The sequence below is a fragment of the Nelumbo lutea genome, chromosome 5 (assembly GCF_056320005.1).
Source record: "Nelumbo lutea isolate HS-2025 chromosome 5, American lotus-T2T, whole genome shotgun sequence".
Taxonomy (NCBI): domain Eukaryota; kingdom Viridiplantae; phylum Streptophyta; class Magnoliopsida; order Proteales; family Nelumbonaceae; genus Nelumbo; species Nelumbo lutea.
The window spans coordinates 38656804-38671275 of NC_142688.1; the positions used below are offsets into that span (position 1 = coordinate 38656804).

Consider the following 14472-nt stretch of genomic DNA (forward strand, 5'->3'; position numbering starts at 1 on the left):
AAAATCCAACACAATTCAAGTGATCCTTCATTTGGATTCATAGCATTTAAGTGGGAGGAAATTAAGTGCAATGATCTTTCATTTACTCCCATCTCTCCCATTAGAAAATTAAATTTTAGCTTTCGTCCACACGATAATGCAAACTTTACATTTGAAACTAAAACAGAGGGAGAGGGTCATTCAAGAAATTTAAAATCACAATTAAGTGCCATCTTCAACATAAAGGGAGCAAAAGAACCAAAAGAAAAATAAAAAAAAAACGGAAGTTGGAGACAAGATTAGATTCAACAGGGGCTAGTACTCTCAAAGGAGCTTAAGAGTTGCTCCAAATACTCTGTCCCCAAGTCCTCCAACCCCACCACACTCTCTATCTGCACTTGTCGTCCTTTATTTTTCTTGCTCATGGAGTGTCTCTTCTTTAGTGCCACCACAGGTGAGCAGCCGTCATCGCAGTCGTATTTCATGTACCGGAGTGACCGACGGACATGCTCCACCGGAAAATTGAGAACCACAATGGACCCACACATGGAAAAAGCCGCTTGGTCATAGGCTAGAGTTGCAACCTCCGCACTATCTAATGTCCCCAGCCAAATCTTTATGTCGTGCCTGCTGGTATCCCTTATTTCGGCTGCAAATTCCGCCATGGTCGTCTTCGAACCCCTCTGTATGTCTTCTCCTTCTCCTCCTTGGTCTTGGGCTTTTCTATCTCCTTGGAGCTCACCTCTTAATCCATCAGTCTATTGGTAAGGCAACTCTGAGTCTTGGGAGCAGGCCTTGCAGTCTGTTTTCAACAACCGTATGGCCGAGAGTAATGGAAAATGGAGGAAAGTGGGAAGAAGAAAGGAGATAACAGAAAGGGGAAGGGGAAGAAGAGAGATAGGGGGAGAAAGAGAGATTTGAAGGAATCTGAGGTAGAAGGGATTACTGCGGTTATTGTTCGTGTATCTTGAGGTCAGGGAAGATGAATAGTATTTTTCTCCTAATAGTCCGAATAGTTATTATAAAGGCAATATGGGGATTAAAAAAGTATTAGGCAGATTTCAACGGAAGGGGGTTTTTGTCTCATGATCATAGTACGAGGAGGGCCTTTGTTGCAAAACAAAGTACAGGGGGTCTTTATCAAAGGCCCCATAGTATAGAGGGGGGTGTTTCTAATTTACCCTTGTTTTTAATTGTTAAAATACTTAAATAGTAAAATTTTTAAGGATGTGATGGTCTATTTACCCAACTTCAGTTACAACCGTTAACAGCATTCTTAAAATCTTATTTCACTATAAAACAAAATAATAAGCTTTTCAGTTAAACATGTTCAGCTGTTATCAAATAGCTCCTAACGTCTTTAATGGACAAATGGCAAATTGAACGATTTATAATGTATTCCATTATTTTGGGCCATGTTTTATCTGGGCTTAGTCTCAATAATGTGCGAAATTGCAGAGGCTTGGCTCTGAAATGGTGGTAAGGCAAGCTGTTGAGTAATAGAAACAAAAGCAACAACCAAGGAGCGAAGCGAAGAAAACTACAGGGGCAACAAGCAAGAAAATGGAAATGCGCACTAGCGTACATAGGCAAAGCAACCTGACGCCTTGCAGCGCCCTATAACCGAGTCAACGGCCCCGGGAAAAATAAGGACCGCCTTTGACCAAGAAAAAGGAACTCGGTTAACTCATTGGGCCTTCGGAACAAAGGTGATTCTGCTCATGCTTCAGACGATCTGGCTAATTCTATATAATTATAGACTCTTATTCTATTAGAAAGGCGAACCTATAAGCCTGTTTTAACGCGCTTCCAAAGTCAACCTCCTTTGTGCACGCTCCTTCCCACATAAAGATTAGGGAGCCAACTCCCTATTCAGGTGCACGCAATGCCTGGGAGCTCAACAACTTTCTGTGGCAAATAGACCAATACCTTGTCACAGCCGGTGTGAATGATGAACCAGCTAAGGTACGTACGGCTATTATTTATTTGACTAATGTCGCTATGTTGTGGTGGCACAGAAGATGCATTGACATAGAACGGGGCACATGTGCCATTCATACATGGGTCGGCTTCAAGCGGGAGCTGAAGATATAGTTCTACCTAGAGAACGTGGAGTACCTCGCTCGCTGCAAGATGAAAACTCTAAAGCAGGGTGACTCGCTCCACGAATATGTCAAAGAATTTCCAACCCTCACATTGGAAGTCACCATCATGTCAGACAAAGATTTATTGTTTAACTTCATGGATGACCTAAAGCCTTAGGTTGAGCTTGAGCTCTAGCGATGTAATGTCCAAGATCTTGCCTCAACCATGGATGTGGCCGAACAACTTAATGAACTAAGGCTGTCGGATGATGAAGGAAGCAAGCCAGCCAACCCGTGTGCCACCAACTTGAGTGGGGGAGATAGACCACCAAGTCCCCCGAAGGAGAAGCAGCCATTCTATCGCAAGCCAGTCAAGTACCACAAAGGGAAGCAACCACAAGGAAGCCGAAACTCCTACAACAACAGATATCAGGGGAAAGCAACATGTCCTCCCACTTGCCACATTTGTGGGGAGGAACACTTGACCAAGCACTGCCCAAGCAACCACAAGGAAGCCGAAACTCCTACAACAACAGATATCAGGGGAGAGCAACACGTCCTCCCACTTGCCACATTTGTGGGGAGGAACACTTGACCAAGCACTGCCCAAAGTGGGAGAAACTAAATGCCCTCATTGCCAAGATGAGTGATGATGAACGAAGCGATGGGGAGCGGAGTACACAGGCGCCAAGAGTGGGGGCCCTACAACTTTTCAATGCCATGGTGAAAAAAGGGGCTACCTCCAAAAAGCCCACCTCAGTCAAGAGATGACTGAGGTACGTTGACATATACCTTGGCGGGAAGCCAACCTGGGCCCTAGTTGACATAGGGGCCATCCATAATTTTATATCCATTGCTAAGACCAAGAGACTTAATTTGGCCATCTCAAGAGAGCCAAGCTAGTTCAAAGCTGTTAATACAGGTGCAAAACCCATCAAAGGCATGGCTCATTGAATAGGACTCCAAGTCGACACCTAGGACCAAGAGATTGACCTCTCCATAGCACGACTAGATGAGTTTGATGTCGTACTTGGTATGGACTTCTTGACTCAACCAAAAGCTACACCAGTGCCTCAGCTTAAGACCTTGCTAATTATGGATGAGTAGACACCTTGCATGGTTGACATGATTACCTTAGGTGATTTGAAGAAGAAGCAAATCTCAACCTTGCAACTCCAACTTCCACCCCCACATCAAGGGACACCAAAGAGTTCGGTAACAGCAACCACAGTCACTGTAACCAGAAGTGATCGTGACATCTCCAGCAAGAAGATAATGCCATCATCGCCACAGTGCGTTAGTAGAAGCCACATCCGTAGCAAAAAACGCTAATGCCCTCAGTCAACGAGCCCAACAAAAGATCCAAGGCCAACTCCAACATCAGCCGTACCTATCACCCTGGGAAGAGAAAGCCACCCACTTGCTTTGGGATCCATTCCAGCATTCAACCTCCATCTAACCCACATAGTAGTCTGGTGAGGAGAGAACCTTGGGGGACACCCCTCAGTATCCAACAACCTTTGGACTTAGATTCATCTTTTGCGCCAATCCCTACCTTAGCTAGTAGCGCAAACCAATTTAAGCCACGCATAACTTATCTCCAAGTTGCTAGCCAAGGACTTAACTAAGGACCTGGCCATAGGTTTCTCCATCATCCTAACTGTCCTCGAACCTATTACCCAAGCACTTGCCCAAGCCTTGGAAGAGAAGAAGTTCGTGGAGCAGTAGAAGAACCTTCCTTCACCAACATCGGACTCAAGCCACAAGCTAAAGTTGGTCTTTGAGGATGAAGACTGAATTCAGTAGGGAAGACTATCACAAGTGACAATTTTGCCACACCATCAAGTGCCTTCCTTGCGCCCATGTCTCATCAACAGAGTGTCATCTAGTGTGTCTTGGGTGGGGCAACATGTGTATTTTGTATGGGGGATTGCCGATGGCATTATTGTAATTATGTAGTATGAATTTTCAATATCTCCATGTAATCTTTTGTTAGAGCACCAAAAGCTTAAGCTACTTTTTGAGGGGAGGTAGGTAGTTGAGTGGTGCCAAGACCGCGTAAAGGTTAAGCATGAGGTCCCCTCGACACAAACTTATATGTTTGTGCTTGCCATTTATTGCAATATAAATTGACTTTTTACTAATTCGTGTGCCATCTTTGTTGCCTTTTGTGTGTGATTGCTTGCTTTCTAAGGCTTACTCGACCCATTCGAGTGTCGCATGGGGCTCTGTCGATTAGCCCCATAACAATGTGGGGTCACACAATTTTCGCAAACGCCATTGCCAGGCTCTTCATGATAAGGTTAGTAAAGCTTAGGGGCATTTTGTTATTTCTTTGTGGAAATGTCGATAAAGTTGGACTGGGATTGATGAACAAATCATTTGTTGTTGGGTTAAGTATATACTTTCATTATATTATATTAATATTCCATTTGTACTTAATTATTATTATTATTGATTATTATTAAAGAGATAATATGTTTTTCTTCTATTGTTAATTTATTAATATTTTATTATAATACTACTATTTTATAATATTTTTGTCAATAGCTTATTACTATTTTATTGTTTTATTATTATTAGGGTTTGTGGGGTTTTTGTTATGAGTTTTTTATTTTTTGATTAAGGTCTTAAAAATTGGATTGGACACGGAATTATTTTGGAACCGGTTCTCGGTTCAAACAATTCAATCGTCTAGTTTGAAGGGATGGCCCATTCTAAGTAAAAAATAAAAGATTAAAAAATAATTAAAATAAAAAACTGGTCAAAAACCATTGTTTGGGTCAACGATTCGACCGCCTGGGTCAGGGGATCATTGACCAAATCAATGGTTTTTGGCCCAGGAGCGTTTTCAATTTAGTTCTGGGTTTGCTTGAAGTCCTGAAACCATGGGAAACTTGCATTCTTGGTTTCCTCCGGATTGAGAAAAAGAGGTAGAGAGGCGAGGGTCATAGGGAAATCAATACCTAAAACCCGATAGCATCACCTCAAATCAATTCCAAGTGAGGTTGGGAACGATTTTGCTAGATTTTAGGAACTCTAAGCAATCTAGTACATTGATGTTTTTGTTAGAATTTGAGCCTAAACTTCTTGTATGGGGTTGCTACAACAGCTTGGAGAGAGGGGTGTCTAATACCTTCCCACTCCCAATACTCGGGATTCCAAAATCTTTCGGTTCAATGTTTTCCTTAGTAGAGGATGGGGTCACTATCAAAGCAATAAAGTCAAATTTTCATGCTGAAAATGATGACTCATTTCCTCTAAAAAAGGGTGGTGATTCCAGTTCTTTGATCTAGCCATGAGCTTCTCGGAGCTCACAAGTGTTGCTTTCAAAGCTAAGATGGAAGAGAATGCTAGAGATGAGGAGAGACGGAGAGAAGCTTTGGAGATGATGTTGACACAACAACAAAGAGATATCGATCAGATCAATGATGATTTTAGTAGGTATAGGGAAAGAGCTAGCAAGGATATTGATTTGAATCAAAAGGAAGTGGAATAGTTGAGGTCAGTCGTGGAAGACCTGAAGAAGAGCAATGAAGAGGTTTGTGACGAGATTCGATATATAGAAGTAGAGTGCAATGGTGTCCCAGGAGAGAAGGAAGAAATGGTGAGAACACTTGGGGAACTGAAGAAAGTGATTGTTGATGGTGTTAGGGAGAGGGATCAAATTGAGCGGGCCAGAATTGATGGAGACCATGAGATTGACTTACTAAAGAAATCTGTAGAGGCCCTTACTACAAATCTTGGTCACGAAAGAGATGCTTCTTATGTGTCCTTCAAAAAGATATGCTTTAGAAGGATCTTGATATTTAGAAACTAGAGGTAGAAGGTTTGATGACAGAACTACTTCAGTTGGAGAAGAACTATGTAAAGACTCAAAACGAGCCCCGTCAATTACAGACAGAGCACCAAGGGCTACTGAAGCAAAAAGGAGAGAGAAAGGGACCTTGAATGTTTGCTAAGTGACAAGACTCTTTGTAGTTTGTCATTCCAAGCCTTCTTGAGCTCGGAGAGATCTCTTTCAACCATTGCGCTCTTGAAGGAGCAGATGGTTGATATAGAAAATTAAATGACACTAGAAGGGCATTTGGGTCTTTTCATATACCAGTTAATAATTGGTTAACGGTAGTTACTAAGTTGACATGTTTTGAAAGTTTAGGTACTAAATTGGCACGTTTTGAAGTTCATTGACCAAAATGATACTAGACCCAAAGTACATGGTATTAATTTGGAATTTTACCATAAAAAAAGTTACAATCAGTACTGTACCCTACACCCAAGTAATGTGAAGATTTGCCTTGTAGACATGTCACAATATTTACTCAATTGTGAGCTCAATGGTATGACTACAAGGATAACACTGAAGTGAAGATAGGTGTTATTGACCTAATCGTGAGCTCAATGGAATCACAATGGAATTCCAAGATCTAATTTATGATTGAAATTAGACAAAACTACATTGAATTTCATTTATTATTATTTTTTTTGAAGGGGATGCCTACCTTTTCTAACATGTTCAAAACATGTTAACACGATTGATGCAAATTCATCATGAATTGGAGTTGGGATTTGCATACACCTTGAATAAGAGATTGACTTATATTTGAAGGGTTTTGAGAGCTTGAGAGGGCATCTAAGATGACACCGGATCTCCTACCCATGAGAACTCTACCCACAACACACTACCCCCGTGAATTGGGAACATCTCCACCTGCATAATACTGTGTAAGACGGTCCACGTTAACATGCCTCTCCTCGCTCCATTACCCCCACCCTGCATTCTCCTTGACTCTTTCTCCTCTCTCCTCCCCACCACTCCCATTAAGCCATGTCACCATTCCTAACCCAAGTACTTAAAAATATTCATAGAATCTCTCTCCTAAGGTATCTCCTCTAAGCCATTAGGAGTTTATCATGTTACCCCACTCCCCAATCAATTCCTAAAATCTATCCCCCCAATCTATATTCACTCTCTCTCATTTAAAATATTCATATCAATTAATAAATAGTTAAATACGATTAATATTTAATTTAACCATATTCAATGAGTATCAAATAGTGTTATTACCAAAAGTTAATAAATACAGTTCGTAAATTACCAAAAATTAATAAATATTGTTATTAATTAACTCATCATGACTTTTTAAAGAATTTTGGGTAAATATTGTTATCTTCATGTTAATTAACAGCACTTTATAAAATTTGAAAACTCAATAACTAATTTCTGTAAAATTGAGAATTATATTTAACAATTATAAAAAAGTATAAAATTTTAGTTATTGTTATTACTAGATGGGGGAATAAAATATTATAACATTGGAAAATGAAATTATTCATTACTTTATATTGGAAAATAAAAGATAATTTAGTGTAATTTTGTTAATAAACTACCTAATAAAAATAAACATTTAATAACAATTTAAAATAATTTTCAATAAATCTCCATAATTACACAAGTGTAATAAATTTTTCAAAAAAGTTAATAAACTTCATCTTCATAAAATAACATTTTGGAAATTAAATGATATAAAATATTTGAAAGTTTATTTAAAATGTATTAAATAATCATTGAAAATTATTGGAATATTTGGGAAATTTTAGGAAAATTTATTACATTTGATAGATTTTGGAAAGCTATGGAAAATTATGTAGTTTTCATTGTAAATTATTGAAAATTTTTAAAGATAAATGAGTATGGGAAAGGGAAAACTATAATTTGAACCAATAATTACACAAATTATTAAGGTAAATTAGTACAATATTGAAAAAAGGAAATTATTGATTAGTTTATATTAAAAAATATAAGATAAATTAGTATAATTATGTAAGTAAACCATTTAAAAAGAAAATAAATTATTTAATAACAATTTAAAACTAAATTTAAATAAAATTTACAAAATTACATAATGTAATAAAATTTCCAAAAATTTCATAAAATTACATTTTTGAAAATTTAAAACAATTTAGTATACATTTTTGTCATCAAATTAAATATTGGGTTGATAGGGAGTGGGTGCTTTGCCTTGAACCCACCCAACATTGGGGGATAGGGCAGGGAAATTAAAGAATTCCCCATCCTTGATGAGGAGTGGGTGCCTTGCCCTGAACTCACCCAACATTGAGGATGAAGCGGGGAAATTCGAGGATTCCCTGTTCCTAATGGGCGTGCGTACTTTGCTCGGAACCCGCTTGACACTAGGGACGGGGCGGGGATGGGGTAAAGTGTTTTGACTATGGGGCGGGGACAAGAATGGAATGCCCCGCCTCGAACCCACCCCATTTCCATTTCTATATAATTGTTAATTATTAGTGAAATTAATAAAAATTTTATCTTTTATAATTACTTTTATTTATTTAAAGTCAATGAAATTTTCATTTAAAAATAATGAAAATAATAACAGTTATTAAAATTATTACAAATGATTAATAAAATCAAATTTATAAAAAAAAATATTTGTTCATATTAAATTAAAAATAATTATTTTTATAAATTAATATTAAATAGAAAATATAATTATTAAAATTTTAAATATTAACAATAAATTTGAATACTTTTCGTTAATTAACAATAATTTATAATTAATTTATTAATTAATAGAAAATAAAATTACTCAATCTTTCAGATTTTCCCCAGCATCATATGGGTCCCCACTGGTTCGGAGTGAGAAAAATTATAACATATTTGTTGTCATGGTGAATATAGCAAATTCCGGAACACTAGAAATGAGTGGGTGAGAGGAATTACAAAAAAAAAAAAATCGTGCACAAGAAAAAAAAAATTAGGAAAAACTGACTAACGAAAAGAAAAGGGAGGTGGCATTTTTTATTGGATTTGTAGAGAGGATTGTAGAATTAAGTTAACAGGTAACTCGAACTGTTGAATTCCGTAATGACTAACGAGCAAAAAAAAAAAAAAAAATCGCTTTTGTAATCTCAATTCGGCCCAAAATCCAGGTTGATGTGCTTTGCGGTGACCTCCCGGCAGCAGTTGGCCATCAGCCATATGAAGTATTACGTGCTCAGCGGGACTCCGGGAGGTAATTCAATTAATTGGAAGCTCTGAACAATTGATAGATTTAATCCCGGAGAGTAATTCATTTAAACTCAAGGAAAAGAGAACAGATTGATTTCTAAAAATGAACACCGATTATAAGTTCACTGAATGTCATGTCGAGAGAGTATTCCGTTGGCAGATTACTAATTATCGTGTGCTTACTCACTTCAACTTACCAATAAACCATGAAGATATAAATTTAAGGGGACAGGTGCTAAGAAGGGCGGACAATTATGGACGAAAACGGCAGCTTTACGAGCTTGAAGATGTTCTTCATCACCTTCCCTCTCCGCGGTGGCATCGCCGGAGAACCTTTCCGGCATCCGAGGCATATGGAGAAATAATCCCTGGAGGTGGAGGCCCAGCAGGAGACTAATACCCCTTCCTTTGTCACTCGAGGAGCCTTATCCTCTCTGTCATGGCAGTCGCTCATCTGTGTCTCTGGGTTGTGCAGAGTCGTTGCCAAGTGAGGTGATGGCTTTGGCTTCTACAGATGCACACTTGGTCTCTCACCTCGCCTCTGCCTGGCGGCTATATCTATATGCGTACAAGAACAAGATCCAGGTTCCTGCGTAGCCAGGAGATGCACAACCAAGCTCCAAATTTTCAGAGGGAATCTACGCATTTATATAAATCAGGCACAACCCTGATGAAATCCTTGGTGAAAGGACAAAAAGCACCGTCCTTAGACAAAATATGGAGGTTTTTCCCAACGGCATCTTAGCTCGGATTTGAATATGGTATTGGAAACTCTTATAATCAATCAACCGATATCATCAAAATGGTAGAGCCAATCAGATTATATTTATAAAAATTCATGGGGATTTTGATCAGTCTGAATCGGGCAGCACAACTTTGTAAGCACGTTTCCATTTAACTATTTAGCTTATGTACTTCGAAGGTAAGGATCTTATCAGAAATGCAATAACTTGGTAAGCATGTTTCCTTCAAATTAATTCAAGGTAAAGATGTTATCAGAAATGCAATAATATGCGAACATCAGTTCGGCTGGCAAATTGCTGTCTCCCCAATTTTCAAAAAAAAATAAAAATTGCCGTCTCCCAAAGGATTTCCAAGATTTATTTATTAAAAAAAGAAAAAGGGTTTCCAAGACCGGTCTGAAGAATCATCACTTGGGTCGGTTCACCCGATAAAACCAAAATCCATACGTATATGGTATACTCTCAGGAGTTTGATTGATGATGTAACTTATGTAGCAATTCCCACCATTCCATTTACACGTGACTCCACCAACCGTGTTTATGTCTTTTTCACATCGGGGTGATTTCGTAATTAGACACGTGTAAAAGGAGTAGAGAGTGCATTATTCAACGACCACATTAGTAATCCCTTATTCGTCCACTCGGAATTTTTTTCTGTTTTCTTTCTTTTTCATCGACACTAAGGCACCTCGGTACCAATATTGCTCAGAGAATTTTTCGTTTCCGCCTCACTTTCTTTTCAATAAGTTATTTAGGCTTCTACCGGGTTCATGTTTGCCGGTGGGAGATGAATTATGTCTCCGTGATATTGACAGGCCGGGCATTGGCGGGCGTATAGCTTGCAATCTTGGCGCATCGTGGGCCAGTACTATCCTACTCGGAGTAGGTGTTGATAGAGACTCTTGCCGCCTTGATGTTCTCCACATATGCCCTCATGAGCTTCTTTCATTGCTGCATGGGCCTCTGCCTTGGAAAGGCATCTTAGAAGGAGGCCGTCCAGTGATCTCCTGTAGAGAGTGTCACCGAGCGCGCTGCCCCCTTAGGCGTGCTTCACCCGGGTTGCTTCTTGGTCGTAACCCGGAAAAGTGCCGGTGGTGATGTACCGGTAAATGTCGTGGTACCACGGGATATTACTTTTATTCTGTCTTTAAAAAAAAATTATACTGCACGTGACTGAAAAGATAAATACTATTTTAGTTGTAAGTAGATGGGCATGAAAATGTTGAAAACACCTATGGTCAGTTTTTATAGAAAAATAAATAAATAACAATAAAAAAAAAGTGTTTAAAGTTGCCACTTTACCTTTGAGATGTGAAGAAAAAATTTGGAAAATAAATATTTTTGTCAAAAGTAATTGCATGGGTAGGGATGTAAACGGATCGCATCAGGTAATATCCAAATTTGAATTCGATTAGAAAATCCGATATTCAAATTCTATTTGATATTCGACGGATATTAAAAATTAATATCCGAATTCGAATCCGATTAAGTATTCGAATATTCGATTTGTTTCAAATTCAATTAATTAATTATTTTAGATAATTAATAAATATATCAAATAAATACTTTATTGATATAAAGTATATAAATTATTTATATAACTTAATTATTATATATATATATATATATTATATTATATAAAATATTTTATATTATATATAAGAACTAAATAATCGGTCAAATTCAAATATTTATAGAATCGAATCAAGTCATATCCGAATTCGAATCTGATTAACTATTCGGTTTGAATAGGATATCCGAATTCAACCAATTATATATTCAAATTATCCGAATTCGATTCGATTATATTGAATATCGAATACAAAATCGGATTTTCGAATACTATTGACACCCCTACACATGGGTATTTTGGACTACTTTTCATGCCTCTTGTTAGAGGATTCTAATGGACAGATCTATTTGCAATTGTGTTAAAAAGTTTAGGGGAGGTGATGACAATTATCTAACTTTAGGAGAGGTTTGGGTAAATTACAAATAGGTACCTTATAATTTAGGGGTAGTCTAACTTTAAGATCTGATTTCTCAATTCTGTCACTTTAGTATTTGAACTTCAAGAAGTATACATTTAAGTCCAATTCCATTAAATTTAAAAATACCCTTATGCTTTTTTCCACATTTCATCTTTCTTCTACTTTATATCACGAGAACCAGTCAAGTGATTGGTTTCAGTCTTTCCCAAAATCGGAAATTTGTCCAAAACCGTTGATTTTAGTTAATAAACCACTAACTCGGGCGATTAATCATTCGAACCATTTGAATGGTTTTGACCTTTTTTTTTTTTTTTGTCAGAATGAGCCGATCATTCAATTCAAATGGTCAAACCGTTCGACCCAGTAACCAAACCGCTGACCGGTTCAATCTCCAGATCGTTTTTAAAAACCATGAATAAGACTTCACCGATTTTACAACCACCCTTCCATCATATGACAATGATGCAAAAACCCATGGTTCACGAGATCGAATTCCATGCAAAGCCATTAACACTATCTTCATATTTAGTTAAGGATCAACCTTCCGAATAGGTGACTCTACAAGACACTCAAATTTTGAATCCTCACTACAAGTATCAGAAACAAACCATAAATCGATTGTTGAGTGTGTAAATGTTCCTGCACTCAAAATGAGTTCATCATACTCTATATTACCCCGGACATCTCAAGTCCAATGTGCATGACCAGGAATCTCTCTGCTACCAACCTTTGGCATTCTAAGATCCCAAATATGTATTTCGAATTCATTGTCTGAAGTGACAATAATGCTCTGCTTTTTGGTGTTATAATCCACATTTCATCAGTAGTGTTTTATTTTGAAAATGTGAGGGATAGTAAAGATCAAATTCAATATTTCCGTTTTTCTCCTTACTACTTAATAAGGATAGAAGTAATCAATTAACTAAAACATAAGGATAATTTAACAAATTTGCCCTTTAAAAATTTATATTATAAAAGTATGACTAATCCAAAGTACAGGATGAGATACCTATCTGAGTTTACCTAATAAAATTTTAACTGTTGTTAATTAAGGTTTACTTTTTCACTTTTTGTCCCTTTTTTTGTGATGCTTACTAATCTAGGGGTCATTTAGAAAACATGGGACATGGATTGCACGTGGGGAATAAAGGTAATTGGCAAGATTTCTTGACCATATGTGAAAACGTGGCCCACATTAATCTCATGAAATCTGTGTACCCATATCTATTGCTTTGTGCATGCTTCTATATTAAACTAACTAACAATCATTTATAAATTCAATAAAATATACCAATCATTGATACCGGTTGATTCGTTATAAGTTTTTTTTTTTCAAGTATCATATCTTTTCGGTACCATAGACTAAACCTTTCCAATTTGCTTCATCATTTTGATAATGTCTCATTTGTGTTTATGGGACAGCATGCCAATAAAGGTCGCCGACAACCTTACCCATTCCGTTATATTTGGTGCCTCTTGATTGCATTGTTGTTCAATTTCAATCCTATTAATCTACAAAATTAAAATGGTGTTTGGTACAATTTTCATTCATCCTAAAATTTGCAGAGGTTCAATAAATAAGCATTTCCTCAGGCCCCAATGGAAATTGAAATTTTGTTTGGTTAAACCATGATTTTCAAATTGCCGTTGATTCCTGGGTGTCGTTTGGATAATCGGTTCTGTTTTACCCTAAACTTGATCTTTGGTAAAAAAATCATTGAAAAAATCAACAATTTATTGACTTGGGTGGTCAAATCGTCAATCGGCATGTTCAATGGTTTTTTTGACCTTTTTTATTTTTAACTAATTTTTTATTTTTTAATTTATTTGTCAGAATGGACCATCCATTCGAACCAGACGATTGGACCATCAACCCAAGAACCAATGGCCGAAATGATTTCATTTCCATGTCGTTTTTTAAAATGTTGGTTTAAAATATTTATCAAGAAATCATTTTTCTCAAATTATGTGAGAGCCATCCACTGAGAGAATATTAGTTAATACTATTGTTTTTTCACTGTTTTGTTACATGTGGCAATTTCTGCTAATATGATAGAATTTAATAGTATGAAGGATAAAACCATAAAGGATTTGAATTCGGGACTGGGGGTATATGCCACTGGCATCTTCTAAGTAACAAAAGTTTTTTCCATGAAAGACAACCAAGTCCTAAAATGATTTAAAAAAAAAAAATCTTAGGTGATATAAACATGCATTAAAATCAAATGGATTGTTAAGAAATCATAAAAATTAAAAATAGCATTTTGCGTGCATATTGGATAACAAGGATATGAAATGGAACCCAATTATGCCTCAACCATCTTTATGTGGAAGTGATGGGTGATGCCAATTCTCTGCTATGAACTGTTGCATTAAAGTTCTAGTAGGTGTATGGCCTACCGTAATTTGGCAGATAAGGGAATCTCTATATGGGTATTACATAAAAGCTAGCCTGCATTTCTTCTAGTATTATGCATGGAGAGATATCACAGTCATAAATGGAGAATATCTCAACCTCCTGCATACTATTATGCATGGAGAGATGTTTTCAATGCACAGAATTGGTGTGTTGTGGGTAAATTTAGGTAGAGTTTTTGGGGGCAGGAGATCCCGTCTATCTTGAATCTCCCTTCAAATTTGAC

General features: G+C 37.1%; 1 pseudogene; it reads right to left on the bottom strand.

The window, feature by feature from the left end:
• Window positions 1-284: 284 nt before the first annotated feature.
• Window positions 285-9440, bottom strand: LOC148851825 (ethylene-response factor C3 pseudogene; annotated as a pseudogene).
• Between the last annotated feature and the right edge of the window lie 5032 nt (window positions 9441-14472).